The following is a 12185-nucleotide window of genomic DNA, read 5'->3' on the forward strand; positions in this document are numbered from 1 at the left end:
CCTGCTAAAGGAGCTCGGGAGTCGGGAGTCGGAAAACTTTGTACCCCCTCCACGCCCGCCACCCTGGCCCCAGGCCCCATCCTCTCCCGCCTGGACGACTGAGCGGCCTTCTTGGTCTCCCTGCTTCTGCCCTGACAACCCCTCAGGTCCGCTCTCCAGCCACCAGCCAGAAAATCCTTTCTAAACTCAAAGGATAAATGACAGGACATCAGACAGAATAAAGCAAAGGCGCCTCCCCCTGCTTCAAGGGCACACAGACTCTCTGCCTGCTCCCCCGCTTGCAGCCCTCCAGCCTGGCTGTCTCCCGCTGCTCTGCCATCCTCCACGCCAGCCAGCCTCTCCCACCCCCACGTCCTGTGCGACCTGTCCCACAGCACAGATGTCCCCTCCGCGAGTCCCCTCCTGACCATCTTGTGGAGCCAGATGCAGGCCACCCTCTGCCCCAGCACCCACCGGAGTTTTATCTTTGCACAAATCGCACCTGTGTTTTCCATCCGTCCTGCCCACTCAAATGGAAACTCCGCGTGGGCGACCCTGTCCCGGTCACCGCCGCAGTCCCTACCCCTAGGTGCACAGTAGGTGCTCATTAAATGCTCACGGATGCAGCGAGTGAATCTGTAGAAGGCTAGAAGAGTACTCTGAAAACTGTCACCATCTGTACACATCTAAGAGCTCAGATGACGGGACAGAAGAGTAGAACTGGGGGATGCGGCCCACGGAGCCCACTCCCCACTGGCCTCTCCCCACCCCCACCCCCAGCCCGCCCTGCTTTGCATATCCCTGGCTGTGGCCCCCTCCTCCACTCTCCTTGTCGCCCTGCCCCTTCCCACAGTTTCCCTCCCCCCCCCCCCCCACCGGGGCTTGTTGGGAGCCGGCGGGAGGAATTCCTGGCCCCGAGTCAGAGGAGGTGCCCCGGCAGGCGGGAGCAGCGCACACAAGCCAGGGACCGCTCCGAATTCCAGCTCCCACAGGCCTGCTGGGAGCCGGCCAAGTGGGGCCTGGGAGGGGCCGGGGGAGTGCATGGGGGTGCCTGGGGAAGAGCGAGCGGAGAGGCAGGCTTTGAGGGTGGACTGAGGAGAGGGGCCTGGAGAGGCCAAAGGTCCAGAGCCTCCAGGCCCAGATGGGAAAACTGAGGCCTCCTGGCTCTTCCCAGGCCCTGGGATGCTGGGGCTTTGTGGGGCAGGGAAAGCGGGATCTGTGACCAGAGCCCAGTGTCAGGGCCAAAGAGTCTGAGGGGCCAACATGAGACCGGCCACAGCGGGGGGTGATGATGCAGGGGTGAGGGTGGGGTTCTAGGGCTGCCCCTGCCTTCCCTTTGCTGGGCCTGGACTCCTATATTCTGTGGGTGGGTAGCCCCTGCTGGGACTCCCACTCTCGGACAACTGTGAGTTCAGGGTGACAAAGGTTTGGGGCCGTGGAGGGGGAGGGGCGGCAGAGCTTGTGGAAGGCTTTCAGCCTGGCCTCCTGGGATTTCCCCCCCACCTCGTGACCCTGACCCCTCCCTCTCCTGGGTCAGGGCCAGGCGCGATGGGCTCAGGCAGCGGCCCCTGCCCAGCTGTCAGCACCGGAGCTGCCGCCCACGCCCACGCCAGCACACCTGGCCTGCCACCGTGCCACCCGCCGCCACCCCTTCCCCAGCTCCTGTGGTACCCCCGACAGTGTGGCATCAGAACTGTGGCCCCCCGATTCCAGACTTCCAGAACCGCAGTGCCTTTGAATTAGATAATTCCAGAACCATGGGTCCTTACCACCAGAAATTTCCAGGACCTTCAACTACTGGAACGTGTTCCATTGCAGATCAAAGAACTCTTGGAACCAAATAACTTCAAAAATGCAGTGTCTTACGAACAATGTTCAGAACCACAGAAACTCGGAGTTGGGGGATTCTGGGAGCAGGGGCGCTTAGAAGTTTTCCAAAAGCAGAACAACAATCCCATTGTCCCAGAAGAACACGCGCTCCGTGTTCTTCCCACCACCCAACTCTCAGGCATCCAGAAGCAGGACGAGCCAGGCCCTGGCTGGAGGGAGGGATAAGGGGGATGGAAGGGAATGGGCATGGGGGGGATGTGGGGTGGGGGAGGGGAGACATGAACCAAGGGCTTGGGCAATTACTGATGAGCCTGGGCTTCAAATGGCAAAGACAAAAGGGAGAGGGGAAGGGAGGGAGTGCAGGACAAAAGGAGCCCAGGCCTTCTCCTCCTGGCCCCGGCAGTCTACCTTTGCCTTAGCCAAAAGAGAGAAGGAATAGAAGGCAAGGATGCCACAGGGTTTGGGCAGCAACCTGTGGTTGTTGGTGGTGGGGGGGGCGGTGGCAGGGAGGGGACAGGATTTCCACCGCCCCCCCTTTGGCAGGAGCTTGGAATTTTCTTCTGGCAGGAAGGGCCCACCCTCTTAGGAATGGAAAACAATCCTTGGCATCTGGCCCCTGGGGCGTACAGGTCTTTGACAATCAAGCATTATTATCCTCCTTGCCTCATCTCCACCCTAGTGCATAGGGGAAACCGAGGCTGGTGAGGTCTGTGAGTCAAGAATACAATTCTGCTCCTGGCAGATTTCAATCCTCCCCCAGCCTGACCTTGGAATGTCAGAGCTGGAAGAGTCACAAGGGAGGGGCCCCAGCCAGCCCTCCTGAGGCAGGTGGGGACCTAAGACCAGAGAGAGCAAGAGGCTTGCCCAAAGTTACCCAGCAAGCTGCAGGCCGCGTCTCTTACTGGCTCTACAAAAGCTCATTCAAGGGCCTCCTCTTCCAGGAAGTCTTCCCCCATCACTCTGCCTTGACCTCCTTCACCCCTTAAGCCTTTACCACTCCACCAAGCAGAGGGTTCAAGCTGCTCTAGCCTTGTTTCTGACAGTTTTGTGTAAAAATGTCTCATCTTCCCAGCCCATGAGGTGCTGGTGTCTCCCCGTTGGCCTGGAACTCAGCTTGGACTGAGGCCTCCATGTCCCTGCTCAAACACCTCCATGGCTCCCTACTGCCCTGGAAGAAATGTCCAACTCCAGCCGGGACAGAGGGCCTTGCAGGAGGCAGGCCCTGTGCTACACCCGGGTTCCGCGGGCGTCGGTTTCATAGATGACATGCAGCCCCACCGGGCCATCTCTCCCTGCAGGCTTCGCCCTCCCTCTCTGCCCTCTGCACCCTCTTTGGCCCTTCCTCTTTCCCCAGTCAATTCGCCCCCATCACTGAGGCCACAGCTGGGACGGCCTTCCTCAGCATCCCTTCCTGGGGCAGGGCCTGTTCTGGATGGCCTTGGGCTCCCCTTCCCCACCCCAACCCACCCCCACCCCCTTCCCATATCTGGACTCTGCTCCCTGCTGCTGCGCCAGGTCTCTGGCTGGATCTTGGACTCACCCTAACACTTGCACTCACTCTTCAAACCCTGGCAACCGTAGGAACTGGCTCTTGTCTTATCCCCATTTTCACATTATGAGATGGAGCCCCAGAGTGGGGGAAATGCTTCCTCAAGGTCACACAGTTAGTAAGCAGCAGAGCTGGCAGGGGGCAGAAGGGGGCCTGGAAGTCCAGCTCCAGAGCCCCGAGCTGCCCCCTGGGCCCCACTGCCCAGAGAGGGCGGGCGCACAAGCACCCAGCCCCAAAGCACTGAGCTGAGCCAGAGACCACCTGGCTCAGCTTCCCGAGGGCCCGGGAGGCCAGCCCCTTGCTCTAGCCCCTACACAATCACACATACAGCCACATGCACACACACACACACGCACACATGCACACACACACCCTTGGCTCCTGGGACTGCCTGCAGGAAACATTCAGCTGCCCAAGCCTTTTTCACTTCAGCTTTTCCTAAATTTGCTTTGAGGAAGTTGCTGCCACTGTGGGGTCCTCCCCTCTCTCTCTCATGAACTCCATGCCACGTCCCTTCCCAGCCCCTGCTTCTCTAGAAGCCTGGAGAGCAGTGACCAAAAGAAAGGGCCCTTCCAGGTGGAGTGGGGAGAGACAGTGAGCAGTAAACAGGATAAATAAGCCTATCTGCAGATGCCAGCAGGTGGAATTCTTCTGGAAAGAGAAAAAGTGGGTGAGGATGAAGTATGGGGTTGAGGTCGGGGGGCAGGCTGCGATTTTAAATAGGACAGGCAGGAGCAGCTTCCGTGAGATGTGGCTTCTCTGCTACTGTCTAGGGGAGGAGCACCCCAGACAGTGGGGATGGCCTGCGCAAAGGCCCTAAGGCAGCAGCAGGGCTGTTAGTCGGTGTGGCTGTGGGTGGGCAGGGGGAGTGGAGGGAGGGGGGCAGGGAGGTATCAGGGTCAGTTCAGGCAGGGCCTGGAGGGCTTCTCTGGTGCTGTACGCTGTTTCTCTGCATGCAGTGGGAGCCATAGAGGATTTGGGGCAGAGAGGGACGTGATCTGCCTCTGCTTTTTTTTTTATGTGGGCAGGCACCGAGAATTGAATCCATGTCTCCAGCATGGCAGGTGAGAATTCTGCCACTGAGCCACTGTCCCACTGCCTTTGGCTTTTTTTTTTCTTTTTTTTCCCATTTCTTGTTGATACATATTATATATTCACCTACCATGTAATCATCCAAAGTGTACAATCAATCATTCACAATATCATCATCATATGGCTGTGCACTTATCACAATCAACTTTTTTGTGTGAAAAATAACATACACAAAAAAGCAATAAATTTCAGAGCAACATTGCAACAATTAGTTGTAGAACAGATTTCAGAGTTTGTTATGTGTTTCAATTCCACAATTTTAGGTTTTTATTTCTAGCTGCTCGAAGATACTGGAGATTAAAATAAATATCTGTGTAATGATTCAGCACCCATACGCACATGTTAAAGCTTACCTTCTCTATATAACTCCACCATCACCTCTGATCTTTCTTCCATTCTTTAGGGGCATTTGGGCTATATCCATTTTGACTTTTTCATGCTGATAATATGGGATAGGAGTATGCAACTAGCTGACTTTCTGGAGAGGCTGGCCCCTCTGCATTTCAGGACTTATCTGGTCCAGGAACCTATCTGGAGGTTGTAGGTTTTGGAGAGTTACCTTAGTGCATGGAAGCTTTGTAGAATCTTATATAATGCCCTAGATATTCTTTAGGGTTGGCTGGAGTGGTTTTGGTTGGGGTTTGGCAAGTTATGATAGGTGCTATGTCTAACTGAAGCTTGCGTAAGAGTGACCTTCAGAGTAGCCTCTCGACTCTATTTGAACTCTCTCAGCCACTGATACCTTATTTTGCTACATTTCTTTTCTCCCTTTTGGTCAGGATGGCATTCTTGATCCCATGGAGCCAGGGCCAGACTCATCCCTGGGAGTCATCTCCCACACCGCCAGGGAGACTTTCACCCCTGGATGTCAGGTCCCAGGTAGGGGGGGAGGGCAATGATTTCACTTGCAGAGTTGGGCAAGTTATGATAGGTGCTATGTCTAACCGAAGCTTGCGTGAGAGTGACCTTCAGAGTAGCCTTTCGACTCTATTTGAACTCTCTCAGTCACTGTGCATGCCTCACAACTTCATTCCTTTTTGTAGTAGCACAATATCTGATCACATGTCTACACCATCATTTGCCAGTCTACTTCTCAGACAGTGCATCCTTCTGCCACCTCCACTCCTTAGGCATCATGTATAATGCCCAAAGTTAACAGTCTGTCAACACTCTCAACTTTAGATCATTTCATTTGTCTCGGGTTTTAACAGGATCACCCCAGCTGCTGGGTGGAGAACAGACACAGGAGTCCAGGCTGAAAGCAGGAAACCCGGCCAGAAGGCGCAACTGCAGAAAGAGTGCAGATAAGAGCTGGCAGGAGGGTGGGCCACGGTGGCTCAGTGGCAGAGTTCTCACCTGCCATGCCAGAGACCTGGGTTCGATTCCCATTGCCTGCCCGTGCAAAAAAAAAAAAAAAAAAAGCTGGCAGGTGCTGCCCCAGAAGCAGGTCCTGGGATCCACATGCCACACTGCCCTGACCACCGAGGTTACGAGGGCACACCACCTCATCCATCCTGATATGTGTTTGTTCCCCACCTTCCGTCAATTGGTCTTTCAACCAATACTTAGTGAGCACCTACCATGTACTCAGGGCTGCTGGGTCAGAGAGCACAAGAACAGCAGGAGAGTGACAGCCCCTGGCTCAGGGAAGTTACCATCAGGCTGTGAAGATGGACATGGAGCCAAAAACGATGAAAATGACGATGGGCTTGGCAAGAGTGGTGAGGGAGAAGCAGGGGGTGCAGAAACTATGAGCTCCAGGGGACTCAGACGCAGGCTGGGGAGTCAGGGGGCCCCCATGAAGAGATGCCATTGGAACTGAGTCCATAAGGGAGAGTTGGAGTTACACAGGGTGGAAAAGAGGGATAAGCATTCCAGGCAGAGGGAACAGCCTGTGAGGAAGCTCCAAGGCACTGGCCTCCCGCATCGATTAGAGGCTTCCTCTCCTTTCCCTTCTCCAGGTCCACGAGCTCAGAGTCTGGGTGCAGAGCCCAGTTTCCTCCTCTGTGAAACGGGGGTCCTTCTAACGCCTGCCGCACCCAGATGTAAGGAGTAGGCCAGTGAAGCAATGGGTGACAGAGTCCTAGGGAAAGCCTCAAGAGGGGTGCCCAGGACTGGGAAGAGACTGACCAGAATGCAGCCCTCCAGCCCCCCTCCACTGTCCACTCGTTCCCAAAGACCCCACCCCGATTCCCGCTGGGGGACACCAAGGCATAGTCAGAAGGCCTTGAACACCACACTAAAGCACCACATAGTAGGTGCTTACTACAGGTTGTTGATACAGAATTAGACAAATGTGCAATGTGGAGCCATGGATGGCTTTCGATCAGGGGAGGGCCCTGCCTTTGATGGACCATACACGTCAAGTGCTTAGAAAAGAAAAGCATGCAGAGCTGTGTTCCAGTAGCCACGTTTCTTGATGATGTTTGTATAACGATATAGCTTTCGCAATGTGACTGTATGATTGTGAAAACCTTGTGTCTGATGCTCCTTTTATCTACCTTACCGATAGACGAGTAAAACATATGGATTAAAAATAAATAAATAATAGGGGGAACAAATGTTAAAATAAATTTAATAGATTGAAATGCTAGTGACCAATGAAAGGGAGGGGTAAGGAGTATGGTCTGTATGAATATTTTTCTGTTTTCTTTTTATTTCTTTTCCTGAATTGATGCAAATGTTCTAAGAAATGTTCATGATGACGAATATACAACTATGTATGACACTGCGAATTGCTGGTTATATATCAAGAATGGAATGATCATATGGTAAGAATGTTTGTGTTTGTATGTGGTTATGTTTAATAAATAAATAGATTAATTAAAAAAAAAAAAAGCACCTGGGACCAAGGAAGCACACACCAAAGTCTCGGCAGTAGGTCCTCTGTCTGTCCCTCCGATTGTTTGTCCACCCTCCTCTGCCCTGCTCTGTGCCTCCAGGAAGCTGACTTCCAGGGTCTGCTTCAACCCATCTCCTTCACCTCCCAGTTTCCAGTTGGGTTCTGCAAACAGGACACGTGAAGGAGCGCAAGGACGGGGCTGAAGGGTTAACAACCAGCTCTCGGGAAGAGAAGCCCTGATTTGTCGGGTCTGCCGATTTCCCCGGTGTAAGTACTTGGACTGCACATGAAGACAGACCCAGAGACCAGCGTGGGTAGCAGGACATCTTAATGGGCCCTCCTGTTGCCATGCAAGTGTGTCGCAGGTGCTGGTGTGAATGGGAGCTGGTGGCCCTCTGTGCTTTGGTCCTCTGTCTCAAAATGGTGAGAGAAGTGGGTGAGATGAGGGCCAGGTGGGCCCGGCCCTGGGACCCCATCTATGCCCGAGGCTGGGGACCAGGTCCTGAGGAGTCGGCCGTGGGGGCCAGGGCCTGCTGGAGAGCCCATGGGGGCGCAGGCGGCGGTGGGAAGAGCATGGGGAAGTCGGCGGGGCCGGCTATCTTTAGCACCCAGGCTTGGGCTGCATGAGGCTCGGGTGGCGGAGCGAGCAGGAGGGGTCACTTCTCCATAGTCACGTGGAGCCTGAGGCCAGCGGTGGGGGTTCTGGGCCCTGCAAGACTGGGGGGCCCCTACCAGCAAACCTCATGCAACTAGACAGAAAGTGGGGCCCAGGGTTCAAGCCCACGAACATGGGTGCAGAGGGATGTGGCGTGCTGCGGGGGCTGCTGGGAGGCACCTAGTTTCTGGAGGCCAACTTCGAATCCCTGCTTCACCACTCCTGAAAGCCTAACTTTGGGGCCAGTACTTAGCCTCTCCATGACTCGATTTCTTCGTGTGAAAATGGGATGATGATAAAGGGCCCACTCACAGAGCTTCTATATGATCATTCAACAAGACAGTCTGTGAAGTGCCCAGCAAGGCATGTTCTAGCTGTATGAGCTCAGGGGAACTGCTGAACCTCTCTGGGCCCTGTTTTTCCCATCTGCAAAATAAGAATGGTGATTGTAAGGATGAAACTAAGTAACTCTGAAAAGGACCAGCACAAGGCTTGACATACAGTAGGTGCTCAACAAATGAGTTTCCTATTTCTCAGGCCAGTGACTTGTCATTTCTGAGCCTCAGTTTCTTCACCTGTAAAATGGGGTAATAATAGTACCTGCCTCACAGGTAAACCTGAAGATTCTGGGGCTCTACGTGCGACATTTTCAGAACTGCGGCTGACACAGAGTGAGGTATCTTCTGTCACTGCCACCTGCAGGCCCTGGCACTGACCCTGGTACCAAGGAGAGTAACTGTGAGCGCTGTTTTTGGGAGGGAGGGGCTGGAGAACTCAGGTACTGGACAGAGCAGGGGGATTCCGGGAGCTGGTGGGTGCAAAGATGCAGAAATAATTCTGACATTTGAATGACTCTGAAGTTTGAATAAGCCCCCAGGAGGTTCCCAGATGCTGCTCCCCTCCTCCTGGGCCCTGGACATTACTCTCTGGCCCACTGTGAGGTCTGAGTCAGCCCCCACCCCCACTCGTCAGAGGCCTGGTCTGGACAGCTGAGCCTGGTCCCAAAAGGGAAAGCAAAGTCATTTGGGCTCCTGGGTGCAGGCCAGGCAGCTGGGCCAGGGTAGAGGCTGGGGAGTCATCATGTCTCGAGTGGGGTACAAGTCTGCACTGGGGGGGCCCACACGGAGGGTTGCAGAGAGGCAGCTGCATGCTGAGAACCCATGGGCGGGGGCGAGGCTGCGGAACGTACTGGGGGGCTAGGGGCACACAGACCGAGCAGGGCAGCCTTCCCTTGGAGATGCTACCAGCCAGGCCCCGGCTTGCAGAGCACTTTGGAGGGAGCCTAGGGGGTGGCAGCCAGCTGCCCACTGCTTCACTCCCAAGGGCCACCGCCAGGTGAGCTCAGCCAAGCCACCGTCTCTGTCGTACCTTTTAAGGCAATGGTGGCTCCTGCCACCTCCCTGTTCCCACTTGCTCAGAAATTCCCAGCAAGTATTTTTTTTTCTTTCCTTTCTTCTTCTTCTCGGTTTTTTTTTTTTTTTTTTTTTTACAGAAGGAATGGAATGAAGCTCCTTGTTCTGTCGCCGCAGGATTCCAACGAGGCCTGTCTGGGGGTTCTGGTGAGAGGAAAATATGACAGGAAGCACATGACAACAGACACTGAAAGACGCGCCCCCGGAGACATGCACAGGCACCGACTGTGAGACACAGACCCGGCTGCCCTCTCCCCGCAGGCTCTAGGAATGCTCGAGACCCCTCAGACACATGGACACACAGAAGTGGCGTCCCAGAGACACAGAGACCCCACAGTTATTGAGCACCCACTACAGGCCAGGCCTGTCCTGGGGAGGCCTGAGGGGTCCGGAAGTGGACAAGGCAGGCCCAGGCCGGCCCTCAGGGAACTCCCGCGCAGACCCTTCCAGGGGTAGGGGATGCTGCCTCCCTCAGAAGATGGAGCCCAGAAGCCTTGTCCCCACCCCGGGCCCGTCACTGAGTCCCTGTGGCCTGTTTCGTTTCTGCACAGCATTCACACTTCCAAAATTCCTGTCTTGATTTATGCGTCTCTTGTCTGCCTCCTCCAACCAGCTCCTTGGGAGAAGGAATGGAGCTCACTGGTTTCCCCAACACTTGTGTGTCTAACATGGGTGAGCGAGTGAGAGAAGCTGCCCCCCCCACCCGCTGGCTCCCTGTCCCAGGCTCTCTGTGGAGAGCCCACGGGCCTTCCACGTCCTTCCTCATCTGCTCTTCACGACCCGCCACCGTGGAGGTGGGGCTGTCGCCATTTCACAGGAGAGGAGCTTGAGGATTGGGGCTGCTTTGGGCTGTGGGTCACCCCTCCTGCCAGGGCCACAGCAAGAGACGGGGAGGGTGGGGACGACAGGACAGTCAGCAGCCAAGGGCTCAGACCCTTGCCAAATAAGCCTGCCCCCGGACAGGGCTTCTGTGCCCAGGCCACACATGCAGGGACAGAGACGGGTGCAGTGCCAGCCACCACCTGGGGACTGTGGGCGCATCTTCAGTGTCGGCTTGTGTGTGGGTTCTCAGCCTGGAAGCAGGCGCACTACCCTCTTCTGCCCCTAGGGGGCCTATGTCCTCTGGAATCCAGATCCCCAGGGTTATCTGGTCATACCTACAACTGGGCAGAGCCGGGGTCCAGGGCCCGCGTAAGGCTCAGGGAGGCCCAACAGAGGCCGACACAGGATAAGGTGGGGACAGGAAGGGTCCCTTGCCCAGCTCAGGGAATCCCACCACATTCTGCCTACCAGGGCAGACTGCCAGAGTCTCCCCAAGAGGCAGAGCCCAAGCCAGGCATCCGGAGCTTGGGTTCAGTCTGGATTCCAGGCTAACGCTGGTCCCGCCTCCCTCCAAGCCATCCTTTCCCGGGTCAAAGAGGCTACACCCTAGTTCCCAGAGCTGCGAGGCATCCACGGAGATCCTACAAAGGGGATACTCCCCACCCCTGGAGAGAACTCAGCGCCCAGGTCTGCTGAACTGTGGTCCAGCCAGGAGCTGTGCACTCTCACCCCCTGGCGACTGGGGCCTGAAGTGCAGCTGCGGCCCCTCCAGAAGCAGGGTGCAGAGCCACGCGTGGGAGCAGCGGCCCCTGGGGTCCTCCATCAGAGAGCTGCAAGCACGGAGGTTCTCCTACAGCCCCGTGCTGAGCTTGCTAGAGCCTGGCAGCAAAGGGGCTGGGTGGACAGAGACTGATGGAGGACCCCAAGCTGAGGTCCCCTGAAGTACCCCCTCTGGAACCACACTCTCCAGGCCCCAAGACCTTGGACTTAAGAGCTTACCTCATTCCTACTCCCAGAAGAGCAACAGGCCAACTCCTCAGCTGCATTGACATTCCTTGAAAGTTACCATGTGCTTCACACACATCCTCAGCCCTCCTCTCCCCGCCTCAGGTGAACCGAGATCACCATCTGGCTTGCCCCGAGTACTTCAGCTGTGGTGGACCCCAGCTTCAAGCAGCTCAGAGGGGCAGAAGACCAGCCAGTCACAGGCAGTGGTGAATGGAGGTTAGATTCAAACTGGGACCGGGGAATAAGGCAAGTGAGAAAACACCTTGAGCCTAAAGGTGGCAAAGCCAACAGCTTACTGAACAGGAGGGAATCTTGGAGTCAAGAAGCCATGCCATTTGGGTCAGCAGACAGACCAGGATGAGCCCAAGCCTGCCCTCACCTACCACCCTGGAGCCCAGCAAAGCCAATTAAGTAGTACTGGAAACAGGCAGACCCCCAACCCATAATGGACAACTCGTCCCCTAGAGCTCACAGAAGGTAGAGAATCAGATGCCCTGCTGCCACCTGTGACAACAGACCCTTTCTCACTTGCACAGGTGTCACAATGGACTCTGCAAGATCCGGGAAAGCTAGGAGCCCATATTAACTACCTCCCACTACGTCTTCTCAACCAAGGCCCAAAAACTTGGGTGCAGGCTACAGGACCTAGTCAGGCCTCAGCTGGGACCTGCTTGCACTGGATTATCTGCATATACAGTAGTCCTGCTGTGCTAACCAAAGGCACTTCATTGCCTTCTCATCACCTCTGCACGTTGCATTCCAGCTGTTCAAAGAGAGCCAACCTGTACAGCAGAGGCCCAGCCATCTTACCCTTGCACATCTGCACCAATCTTGCTGATCCACATTGCCTTTCAAGCCCAGGGACAGCCCCAGGCTTGGCAGCCACCCCACCCCATCCCAGTGTCACTCTTGCTAGGTCAGTGGGGAAGGCCTTAAAAAAGGTAGGCTTATGTTCATAGCATAGGGCTCCCTCCATGAGGCACAACCCACAGCTGA

This window comes from Tamandua tetradactyla, chromosome 7, assembly GCF_023851605.1.
Source record: "Tamandua tetradactyla isolate mTamTet1 chromosome 7, mTamTet1.pri, whole genome shotgun sequence".
Taxonomy (NCBI): domain Eukaryota; kingdom Metazoa; phylum Chordata; class Mammalia; order Pilosa; family Myrmecophagidae; genus Tamandua; species Tamandua tetradactyla.